Below are 13,527 nucleotides of genomic sequence, written 5' to 3' on the forward strand. Positions count from 1 at the left end.
TGAATCAGAGAAATACACAAAAAGAAGGCCCTCCCTGTATCAGGAATACCAGCAGATAAAAGTGGTCAAGGTAACATAAATAAGCAGACATTATGCTACAATACATTAGTCACTAGCTTTAGGCAGTATACTAGCTTCAGACAAAAGTAATCAATAAAATGTGCTCAAGCCAATGCTATGTTGGATATGTACAGAATTTTTTATAAAACTTTGTACATCATGGAAAATAGCAGAGGAGATAATAACACCCCAGGAGACAATTGTATGCATGGTATATCATTTCCAAGCCACCTGCAGTGTTTCTCATCTAAATCTTTATTTAAAATAGAAAGGCTCAGACTATTCTGATCATGTAGTAAGGCTTAAACATTATTTTGAGTAACAGAAAGACCACATTTCTGTAAAAACATAAAAGAAAGGGGTCTTTGCATGAAGGATATGTTTAGGAATCTATCTAAATCTTGCCTACATTAGGTTTTATGCCTCTGAAAGTGGAAGGCACTGTGGTCAAATACTACATTGTGACATGTACTTGTCAAGTCCCCTCTTCTACAGACAATGGATAATATAAGGATAGAAAAGCAAAAGGATATGACCAGACTTAAAACAAAGGTTAGGATACTTTGGACTCCAAAAGGAACAAAAATGTGAAGCCGTGTGCTGAACTGAAGCTGTACACCTACTGGACTTCAAGTCTTGGAGCAGTAATGGAGTTTGAAAGTCCAGCTCATGTGCAAGCGGGAATTAAAGTGGTAAATGAGATTGCAGGGTTGGGGGGAGGGTGAAAGAGAGTATGAGAAGAGAAACCAGAGTTTGTTTTACTGATTGAAGGCAGAAAATGAAACTAGATAGTCTGCCCTACAAAGATGGCTTAAAACAAAACATACCAAAATAATGTAACAAGAAAAAAACATGTTGCTAGCCACCATGGTCAAGAATTGAATTGAGCTATCCGCTGGCTCAGTAGATATGTCTGTGAGATCCCTATCATCACTGTAGAACATCAGACCAGCAATCTCATGAGATGACAGGGATCTAAAAGGGATAGAGATCACAGCTGCATTGGGTAGAAGGTAGCAGTCACAAAAAAACAGGGCGGAATGCACATATAAGAAAAAAGAAAAATTTAAAACACAGAACCAAAAACTCTCAAAATGAGTTATTAAACCAAATTATACAGCTCATTAAGAAACATATTGTGAAGAAAGATAGCTAACAAAATAAATATTCAGAATAGTAATCATTCTAAAGAAATTAATTTTATGGTGCAATCTGACAGGAACATTAGTATATTGAGAATGCTCAGGGAGAGAAATGAAGAAATCACCTTGTTTAAAAATGAAGAATTATTTCATTTCATAAAAAGAGATGTAAAACAAGAATGGATGGATATGAAAATTACCAATTAGAAGTCTGAAAAGCAAAAATGTTTTTACAGAAACAAATATTAATGGCATGAATAACCTTAGATTGAAAATAGTTGAAGAAAGAATTAGAAAATTGGAAGACAGAACTGAGAAATTTACCCAGAATAAAGCATATAGAAACAAAGGGGTTTCATATGTTTTTAAATATAAAATATCAGATACAAGACATGAATAATACATGAAAAGATCTAATTTATGTCTACTAAATGCTGCAGAAGATGGAAATAAAATGGGTTGTGAAGAGGTATTACATGAAGAATTAATAACTATCAAATTTACAGAACTGAAGAAAGACATGAATATTTAGATCTAAGTTATTTCTCTGGGTACTGAATAGGGTAAATAGAGATAAATCTAAGCCAGAAGTCATCTTAACAAAACTGTAGGATATAGAAGATTGAAAAGAAAATTAACAGGAAAAAAAAGAAACAAGAGATTACCCTGGCAATTATACTCACAGTACATTTTTCAGTAGAAACAATAAATGCCAGCAAAGAATGAACAACTATTTTGAAAGTGCTCAAATTTAGCAGTTTTCACCCATCTAAACTATTTGTCAGAGAGGAAGGCAAAACAGAAGCATTTACAGACATGCAAAAATAAAGGGAATTCACTACTTACGTACTTTCACTAAAAGATATACTAAAGAATACACTTCAGAAAAATGACAGATTAACACAGAAAGAAGTTAAGAAATTAAGCAATAATGGTGAGAGCAAAAATTGTGTAATCAATGATTATCTATGAAAGTAATATTTGTGTGTACAGACATTTAAAATAAAATAAGTTAAAAACTGCCACAATAACAAGAAGTATTCTTTATGTGTTGGGGGGAAGAGGAGAGAGGAGGGATTCAGTGTCTGCTAAGATCAGTGGAATGCTAGATCTAGTAGTTCACATGAGCCAGCTGTTAAATTTTCAGGAATTTTGCAAGCCAGTTATTAAATACAGCCATTATTAAAAATTAAATTATATAAACTTATTGTTAAATTATATTAAAAGCAAATGTAATAAATACACAAAACTCATCACTGTCTTTTTATTTTGCTACATTTAACTATTTTCTATGCTCTTGAGGTAATCTATGTCTATGATATCTACAATACTTCTGTTAGTGTGCTATGGAGCATTTCTTCTAACTATGCATTCAGTGACATCATCTTTATAAATTGAAATCAGCTGTGGGATTTAAAATGGAAATATTTACACCAGGGAAATTAGTAAACGCTATAGAGCTTTTCTTTTTTTTTTTTTCCTCCACATACTTGGTAGTTACACATTTACCAGCACAACACTGGATAAGAGAAAAAAAGGAACAAAGGAAGGCATGTTAGGGAGGGAAGAAAGGAGGGATGGTAAAAAGGAAGGGAAGGAGAAAATGTAAAGAGAGGTGGGTAGAATATTATTTAAAACTTGATTAATCCAAAAGTTAATAAAGGAAGGAAAACACAGAAAACACAAACAGAAATCCAAAATAAGATTATGAAAATAAGCTCAAATATAAGTTTTCATAATAAATGAAAATAGAAATAGAGAATATCACAATAGACTGAAAAAAATAATAGCACTGCATTTCTTACTAGACACCTCTAAAACAAAATCACAGAATGGTTCAAAATAAAGGGATTCAAAAATATCATAAACATACAAATTAACGCAGAAGGAAGTCATGGAAATTAAGGAACAGTGAGACCAGAAATCAAAATAAAGCTAGTCTGTCTACACTTTTTTAGTCATAAGAATATATGGCAAAATATAAACATTTAATCAAGCTGATAGTTATATTGTTTTATTGCTCTCTAGAACTTTTCGCATAGCAAAATATTTCCCAATAAAAATATTTTTAAAAGAAAGTATATTGGATCCAGGGAGCCAGGAATTTTTCAATAAATTCCAGCTATGTCACTAATTTTGACACCTCTATGGCTGTCAGTTAGCACCTCTAGAAAATGAGAATTTTGGATGTTCAGTGGTTCACGCAGCTGTGACATCAATATCATTGTCACATGTTAAAAATACCCCCTGGATCAGAGTCTTCAGATAGGGCCAAGATTGGTATGGGGCAGGCATGTCTTCTTTTCAAAGTCCACTCACCACCCTCAAGAGGGCTAACTGGATTTGGAGACCATTGATAGACGATCTCTCATTTCCAAAGAAACTTTGGCTGTGATTTTTCATAATCTTGAAAACAAACTATTAGTAATCTTTACTCTTCCTTTCATTGGGGAAAGATCCAAAAGTAAACCAAATTAAAAGCTAGAAGACATGAGATTTACATGTATTAGCACACTAAGGAGAGCAAAATAATTATTTGTGGTAAATAAATCTTTAAAAGCTTCATAACACAAAGGCTCCTAACCCAGAGTTGACAGGAGTTCAGAGATTCTATAGAACCCCCTAAAATGTGTACGTGTGTATGCATATTTTCAGAACGAAAGGGTCATTAGCTTGCATTTAGACTGTTACAAAAGTGTGTAATTCTAAATAGATTAGAAACCACTGATTGAAGGAAATGACCAAAAGAAACTAGAAATACTAGAATCTTCCCCAAACCTTGTAGCATTTCAGTGTTATGTTGAAGTCATGACTGCTCTCTACGTGTAGGATTGAGGTCAGCATTAACGCAATAGGAGGTGGTGACTGAGGATTCAGGAGAAGTAATTTATAATGAGATGCCCTGAGGCCTTGGAAGCGCTATGAATGGAGAAGAGGATTCTATAAGCAGTTACTGTGTAGAAAACAACAGTCAACTAGGGAATTGTAGAAGACTGGAAACTGGGTTCTAGTCCTGTCTTGCCCCATAATGAGAAGTGTCCCTGGGCAAGTTACCTGTCCTGTCCTCATCAGAAAAATGTGAAGCCAGTGGCACATTACTTAAAAATTCTTTCTCATTCTAGGTTCCATACTTCTACCAAAAACACGGTTCTCTCCTCTAACACAGAAAACCAACATCACACTCCAAATACAGATTTAAACAGAATCCAGAAAGTTCTATGGTGAATCAGAGATAGAGAAATCCAATTTGGGGGAAAAAGGCGGGGGGGGGGGGGGGGATTAACTTTGCTAATCCAAACATTAATTGCGTAAAAAACTAGCACAATATTCTATACCCCTTTGAATATATAAGTGAATTTCAGCAAGCAGATAAAGGGCATTAGAATGACTAAAAGTGAGGGCTGTGATCCTCCATTCAAGGTGTTTCATGTCTTTTGAAAGTTCAGAATCAACAAATAAGCTTGGGCAGGCTTCAATTTGCTGGCAGTCAGCCCAAACCACCATTTATCCTGGGAGTCCTCAAGTCCAAGCATAATCATACGTAATTTATGCCTACTAGATCCCTTGACTTGTGACTGCATTAGTCTTTTTGGCTGACCCCAACTTTAGTATTTAATATTTCTAAAAGTTCCACTGTTTACTCCAATGTTTCCCAAACTGTGCCTTGGCACTGTATAGTAGCACAGCAAATTCACGAGACACAGGGATATTTAACAATTTTAAGACACACACAGTCATATTTCTTAGATGTTCCATGAGAAAGGTATTCATGGTTTCAACACAGGTCTTGCTATATTCCTTTCAGTGACACTGTATCTTTGCAAAGGTAGATTTTTGATGATTGCTATGATAAAAACTAAGTGACACATAAAATTCATTGTGAAATAAAAAATGAGGGAGGCAGTGTCCAGTCTGATTGTGTGTAACAAGTTGTGAGGTATTCAACAGGTACACATATCCCATTAAGTAATTGTGATTATTTAATAATAATTTAAAAAATCTGATTTTGTCTTTCAATTTCTGTGGTGTTTTTTTTCAAATGTTATGTTAGAATATAAACACTAAGTTATTTCAACCTACCTACTTAATAAATAGAAGAGTTTATTTCTTTGGGGCTTAAAAAAAAAAATCACTGAGATACCAAGAGGCTTGAGAAAGTTTGGGGACCACTGGTTTAGTCTCAAGAGTGGTCCAAAGCTTGGATCAAAAACAAGCTTGACATTCTTAGTTGTAGGGTACATATTTGTTCTTGGATTATACAATATAATAGGAGGGGTGAGGAAGGAAGAGGAGGAAGAGGAAGAGAAAAAGAAGGAGGAGCAGGAAGAGGTGGTGGACGAGGAAAGGAAGAAGGAGGAAGAAAAAGAAATAGTAGTCAAAGTAATATTAATAATAATGGTCATTAACTGAGAGTTTACTAAGTACCCAGCTGTGTATTAAGCATTTTATCTAAAGTTCTTTCAGGCCCATGACTGTTCATCCAGCCTCTTTGCTCTCAGATGTGTTGAATTTCTTCTGTTCTGGTTAGCAAATAGCTGTTATTCCAATAATCCAAGGGCTCCCCAAGTACTCTGGCAGCTCCCACCTCTCCCCCTGCACCCCCTGCACTACCCTACAATATGGCAACTAAAGCAGCCCAGCCAGGAGCCACCAGAGCCCTGCACCAACCAGCAGTTCTTATGACTCATCACTGTCCGGCCTTCCTCATTGTTATATGTTTAACATTCATCTGGGTTGACTCCTCACAGCAACACTGCGAGGAAGGCACTTTTACTCCCAGATTTAGCTGTCGATCTTGATTCTAGTTCTATGTGACTCCCAAGTCCTCGTTCTTCACCACCAAGTATCGGTAGCTCAGCACAGTCTAGTTAGAACTGTCCCACGTTGCTAGTGCATGCTTGGCCCAATGGATTCCCATGCCTGAAATGCCTGGGATCTGCAGCCACATCACATTCCTCCCGATTTGAGGACCAGTCCTAAACATGAGGGGCTCTTTCCACTAAAGTTCTTAATTAGCTGATATAAATGTCTCAACTTGTAAGTACACTAATAATCTATAGTAGAATTTTAAAAATCAATAAATACATATCCTGCAAGAAGCGAATCATGGTGGTTTAAACATCAGAGGCTCTTGCTTTTCATTAGTATATGGAAGTAATCTTACTACAATAATGCCTTGTTGGCAGACGCGGCTCCCATTGTTGGCAGTATCTTTCCCAAGTGCTGCTGGTGGAATGGCCCTTTTCTGGTCCCAGCCCACCCACACATTTTCAGGGCACTCTTCTTGTTACTATAAGGAGCCTGGGAGTTTACCCTCTGATTTGATGTAGGATTATGGCTGCTCCAGAAGACTGCATAGCTACTGATAGCAAATCACATCAAAAATAGCCTCCTTTCCTTGCAGAATGTCTGGATCCCCACCCCACTGGGACTGTGGGAGAAGCAGCTGTCAAGAGCAATCACTCTAAAGAGAGGGTGAAACAACTCCACCCCAACCATAGAGTCTTTTGTCTTTCAGCTGTAGGACAGGGTTTCATCTCTTCCTTATTTTCCGAGTTCATCAGAATAGCCCTACAACGGGCTCTTACTGAGTTATCCCCTGAGATTTTTAATGACACAAAAGCAGACCCTTCCCTCTTCTTGCAAGAGGAAGGTTTTCACTCTTCTCTTTGTATCTGTTCTCATTTACCCTTCCATTCCTCTAACACAGATCCAAATTATTCATTAAAACTTCAGTGATTATAAAATGATCACAGTAAAACAACCAGCATCAGGCTTGATTTTGTGTGGACAAGCAACTTTCTGGAAACAAAACGCCCTTCACTTTTCCAGGCACTATTAAGTACACTTGCCTCAGAAGGGTAAATTCATCTCCTATGGGTAATAATTTGCTCCCACCGAATAGTTTAATTACTCCAGCTTACCAAAGGTTCAGGTCCACTGTAATTAGAATACTATAAACTTCAACTGGGTATAGCAAGGACAGTCATTTGTGTCTTTACTCTGCCCTATTTTTACAAGTTCTTAAAGTAAGTTTTCCAAACTCCAGATATTCAAAGACAGATATTCAGACAGAGAGAATCTGCTTGGTGCACTCAGAGAAGCCTCCCTGGGCTGAGAAAATGAGAGAGTGGTTTGGTTATTTGATATAAAATTAGTGTCCAAAGGTAGGAAATGAATTGACACCTTTACTTAGGTAACCAACACAAGTAAAAATTAGACCTAGAATAAAATAATCAAATGATTATATCTTATAGCTGACAGGCACTTAGCTCCTACTTTCTCAGTTTAGAGTTAAAACAAATTAAGGACGGTGGAGGTTATTAACCAAACTCACTTAGCGAGATAATGGTAGAGCCATATTAGAATCCAAGACTCCTACATCTCAGCTTCCCATTACTTCCCATATACCATATGTCCCCACCGATCATCTAGAAAGAAGAATTATGCTCTTTTTTTTCTGTAATTTTACTCTTTGTATATTCTTTGAATATAAAAAACCAAGTCCAAACTTCCAATTTCACTCCAAACCAACTTACTAAAAACCTTTTCCATGTACAAGAGCCTACGTAAGATACTAAAAAGGGGCTGGAAAGTTGACCAAATTATGCCCTCTACCCTCAAGGAACATACAATCTAACAATAACCTAATAGTATTGTCCCATTTTACTTGAGCAAAATAGACATCGAAGCTCATTCTAGGTTAGTCTCTAAATGTTTATCAAGTTTTTCAAACAGGAATTAATTTTTCTCTGAGATTTGACAGCCGTCAACAGACTATAATTCTTCTTGATATGTGTGGGGGCAGAGCCCCAAAAAGCAGTTTCCAGGCTCTCGGCCTCACATAGACAGGTGCTGGCTCAGGTAGTAAATGGCCAACTGTGATTGCATGGCCATCAGCTGTGGCTAGTTGGCCGTCAGCTGTAACCAGTGAGCCATTGGCCACAATATAACTGCTGTGGCTACGAAGAGGAGAGGAAAGAGAGAGGAAAAATGGGGGCTAGCAAGAAGATGGTGGCTGGGCTGGCAAGCGCGGATTGCAGTTAGGATGGCTGGTTGCGGACAGTGTGGATCCAGCCTCCAGTGAGAGTATAGTGCCGCCGGCGAGAATATACTAAGTATGACTCCCCTATCTATGGCTCCTTGTGTGTTCCTTTTTGGCCTCACCATATCCTGCGTTCTTGTATGGGGAGTGGGAGCAGAGACCCCGCAGGCCACACTGCATGACAAATGGCGCAGCGAGCAGGGTCTCCCGCACGACAATATGTAACATTATTTTTGGACAGATCCTGTCCTTAGAACTAAGCATTCCTCTTTTCCCTTGCAAATTTGGAAGTCAGTTTATAGGACCCACACCTGAATGAATTCCTAATGACCTATTTTAACTATTGTGAATTTGCCTTAAGTAGTGTGATTAACCTCTCCTGTAAAGGATCATTTTCTAAATATAGAGCAGAGTTACTTTAATGCGAAGAAGCCCCTTTGGATGCCAGGCTTCTCCCTCAGCCAGGGAGGATCAAGTGGAAAGATGCACAGAAGTCACCTAGAGAAACTGCCGAAATCACCTCCACTATTTTAATGGGTTCTGAAATAATCCCATATACTCCCTGCAAAGAAACAAATGGGGTTTCTAAGCGGAGATGGAAAATAAATAGCTTCCATTGATGATAAAGCTCCCACACTCCTTTTTTTTTTTGCTTATTTCTAAATTTCATAAATAGAAACTGTATTGGAGGGAAGACAGGCAAAACCATTGGAAGTCACACAAGGAGTATGTGTATTTTTAACTCTGTCATTAACTTACTGAAATTAATCGGGAACAAGAGCTCAATGCTTCCACGTGATCTATAATCTATTATAGTAGTCCTATGACTACTAAGAATCAAAGAATAACACAAGTACTCAAGGACAATAATATTTATGCCTTTGCAGGAGAGTATTTAGTTTTTGAAGTTTAAGAAGGTGAAAATCAAGAACATACAATGTCAGCCGCACTTATAAAAAATCAAATGGACTGAGCCTATGAGCAAGTTCAGGACACAGCTGAGTCTTCTTACTCATGACCATCAAATGATGTGTTGAGACATATTTGTGCCATTTGGGACTTACAGTCCAACAACTCTCAGGCTCCATGTGTGGCCTAAAAGCATCTGGCATGAAATAGCAACTGCTCTGGACCAGATTGTCTCATGTTGAGTCACACAGTCAGTGTCTCAAATTAGGCCAGGACCGATGTCACAATCATGCTTTATCCTCAACTCAGTGAAGCTGTTTTCCCTTCCACCACCATGAGATTTCTCATGTCAGCACTATCACTGGCAAAATCAGTCCTATTTTGTTCATATAAAGTAGAAGCCTGGGAGTCAAGTGTTCAATCACGTAGTACACATTTATTGAGCACCTGTAATTGGCATGTGCAATGCAGGGCACTGAGGAAGCAGGATAAATGATACCTATCGCAGCAATTCCACCACTCACAATAGGTCATAATGACCCCATATGAAGGATTCTAGGACAGGTCTTTTCCCCAGTGTTCTATTCCATTATCTGACAACATGTCCTACGTCTTAATTCATAAAATAGAGTCACTGCATAATTCTTAAAGAGCCAGCAAAATTGGAGCTGTTGAGATTTCAGCATGTTGCAGTTAGAGATTGAAGTAGGGGAAGTATCTTGTACTTTTAAAGGCAAGACGTCATGGAATTTAAATGATCTTGGTGATAAAAGGCAACCAAGAATCATGAAGTTTTAGATGATATTAAATAAACTTTACCCACACCTTGGACTAAATAAATTAGAAAACATGAAATAGGGCCAACTTATTGCATAATTTCAGGGATGCCATTTACACCGTAGTTTAAATTAATGATACCATGAAGTTGTATGATATACAAAGGTCTGCATGGATGTAAAAAATACATTATGGACTACCACTCATCAAACCTGTACCCTTTGTGTCGTGCAGGGAGGCCTGCGGGGTCTCTGCTCCCGCTCCCCATACAAGAACGCAGGATATGGTGAGGCCAAAAAGGAACACCCACGGAGCCATAGGTAGGGGAGTCATACCACTACGGTCTCACTGGGGGCTGGGTTCACTGGACGTGCGACCTGCTGTCCGTTTTGTCTGCAACCCACCGACGACTCTCTTTCACTCTCCTCCACTCTCCTCGGCTCTTCTTTGTAGCCGCAGCAGTTATATTAGTGGCTAATGGCTCAATGGCTACAGCTGACGGCCAACCAGCCCCAGCTGATGACCATCTACTACCCGAGCCAGCACCCCTCCACGTGAGGCCGAGAGCCTGTAAACTACTTTCTGGGGCTCTGCCCCCACACTTTGTCAGCTACATCTGATGGTCTTCAAGCTTCTTTCTCACTATCTATCCCAGGGCCAGACCCAATAGATGTAGGATATGAAGATCTTCTTATTGCCTCATATCACAGGACCAAGATGCTTTTCATAAGAAAGTCTAGCACTGTTGGAGCCTTGCTATGTGCCAGATACTTTATTATTTATTATTTAATCCTCAAAAAAACATAAGATAATTATTATTGATATCTGCATTTTAAAAAAAGGAAATGTGTCCAAGGTGACATAACCTAGTAAGCAAATACTGAACTCAAAACCAAGTCAGCCTGATCCAAATTTTTTATCATTATTAAACATTAATTGTGTATCTACTTTGTACCAGGCACTGTTCTACAGTGAACAAGACAGAAGTTCCGATCCTTGGGGATCTTACATTGTAATGGATTAAACAAACATTAAGCCAGTAAACAGGCATTTTCTTTTAAAAAAAAATATGATTTTGAGTAGTGGAAGTCCTATGAACAGAATAAAGTAGGGTAACAAAATACAAAGTGACTTGACAAGGGTAGCAGAGCCTACATAATAAAGGTGGTCAGCAAAAGATGATGGTTAAATGAGAGCTAAGTGAAAAGAAAGAGCCAGTCATGCACAAATCTGGGGGGAAATATAAAAGTTCAAAAGCCATGAGGTGAGAACAATGCTGGCATGTTTTAGATCAAAAAAAAAAAAAAAAAAAAAGAAGGCTATATGTTCAGAATATGTGAGCGACAGAAAGGGTAGAGCAAGACAAGGTCAGTGAAGTCGGCAGGGACAAATTTTGAGGGCCTCTTAGGTCCTGAAAAAGGTGTGTGGATTTTTTTCTAAATACACTGGCATGTTACTGGAATGTTCAAGTAGAAGATTTATATGATCTGACTGATGAAAATACAAAAAAGTATCATCTTGGTCTCAGTGTGGAGAGAATTATGTAAGTGGGCAAGAGTGATAAAAGGGAACCGACTACGAGAATATCGCCATCCCAAAGTAAGAAATAATGAGGATTTAACCAAGGACATAATGGTGAGGGTGATAAGAAATAGTCTGATTCCAATGGCACAATTGTCAAAAGATGGGGCTGACTTGAATGTGGGAGGTAAAAGAAAAAAAAAGAAATTAAGGATGGCTCCTAGGTCTTGCTCTGAGCAATTAGGTAGAGGTAGTGCCTTTTGGCGTGTCAAGGAAGAGCAGGGAATATTGGTTTGTATAAATGTTTGGAAAAATAATAACGTGTTCTTGCTCATATTAAGTTTGAGATACCTTTAAGACATTCAAGTGAAGATGCTGAACAGACATCTGGAATTCAGAGGGAGTCACCAATGTAGAGATTCAGAAGTTATCCATTTGAAAGTCATAACAGTACTGATTTAAATAAGTCATTAATGTCATCAATGCATTCAGTAACATGGGACTAGATGAATTCCCTTGGGGAGATACAAAGGACAAAGTTGAAATAGAGAAGAGGGTTGGCGATAGGCCTCCAACATGGAGAGGAAGAGCCAGTGGACACAGAAGAGAAATAACCAACAAGCAGGAGAATACCAGCCTTGACTAGCACCCAGGAGAATTAGAAAGGTTAAGTGAGACACGGTATGTTAAAGAAAGTGATTGTAACTTAACAAAAGGTAAACTAACAACATAATTGGAGAATTTCTTTAATTATCTCATCTTTACCATGTACTAAATTTATAAATTTGAGCAAGTCAATTTTCCTTTCATTCTCAGTTTACAAATCTGTAAAATGATGCTGTCCTCAGAGTATTTTTGTATTTTTTATAGATTAAATGAAATAATATATGTTAAGCACTTAGGCTGACTGGCTTATAGTACCCTGTTTCCCCGAAAATAAGACCTAGCCAGACAATCAGCTCTAATGCATCTTTTGGAGCAAAAATTAATATGAGACCCAGTATATATTATATTATATTATATTATATTATATTATATTATATTATATTATATTATATTATTATATTATACCCGGTCTTAGGTTATAGCAAAATAAGACCAGGTCTTAGATTAATTTTTGCTCCAAAAGACGCATTAGAGCTGATTGTTTGGCTAGGTCTTATTTTCAGAGAAACAGGATAGGTACTTAAAACATGGTGAGTTGGAGACGGCTTATTGGCTTCGTGGTACACTGGAAAGAGCCTGGACTTTGGCCTCATAGAGACTTTATTTCAAATCCCAAATCTGCCAATGTACTGGTAGTGTGACCTTTAGAAAGTTATTGAACCTCTGAGTCTACTTCTCCATCTATAATATAGGGAAAATCATAGCTACCACCTTGGTGCCACAATGAGGATTAGAGTGACAGGTGAAAATTACCTGGCAAGTAGAAACCACTTAATAATACATGTCGTCCATTCCATTTATAATCATTATCATTGACTAAGTCACATGGCTAGAAATAGCACAGCTCCGAATGCAAGTCCCAAATTCCAGCCTTTGGACTCTAAGTTCAGTGCTCTTCACACAGGAATCTGTCATTCAATAAGCCCTTTCCAACTAGTCTGTTTTTCATCTGTAATGAGAAGAATAACACTTTCCCTACAAGTCTAGCACCACCCCACCCCCAACTATAAGTTCACTATCATTAACATCTATGATCTAATGGTTTTGCAATGCCTTGGTGCTGAAAATAGCCTCTCTTGGATTAAAAAACAACCTCCTGACTTTTCCATTGGGATTGTAAAGGTGAATAACAAAACTCTTTTCTTTGACTGGACTGAGTTGTGAGCTAGTGGGAATGGAGAGAGAGTGAATTTCCATATTTACCCATAAAGGTTGTGCTTTCACATGCACCCAACTTATATTTCAGGGTTAAAAAAAAATGGAGTCCTCAGATACAAACTTAATTGCATATTTGACCCAGCTCAGTTTTGACATTAAAAATTGGTGAGAAAAGAATGATTATTATAAATAAATGTTATAAATATGTTCAGTAAAAATTCTTTGAGTTCTTCAGATAAAAGATGTTTA

Source organism: Rhinolophus sinicus, linkage group LG06, assembly GCF_036562045.2.
Source record: "Rhinolophus sinicus isolate RSC01 linkage group LG06, ASM3656204v1, whole genome shotgun sequence".
NCBI lineage: Eukaryota > Metazoa > Chordata > Mammalia > Chiroptera > Rhinolophidae > Rhinolophus > Rhinolophus sinicus.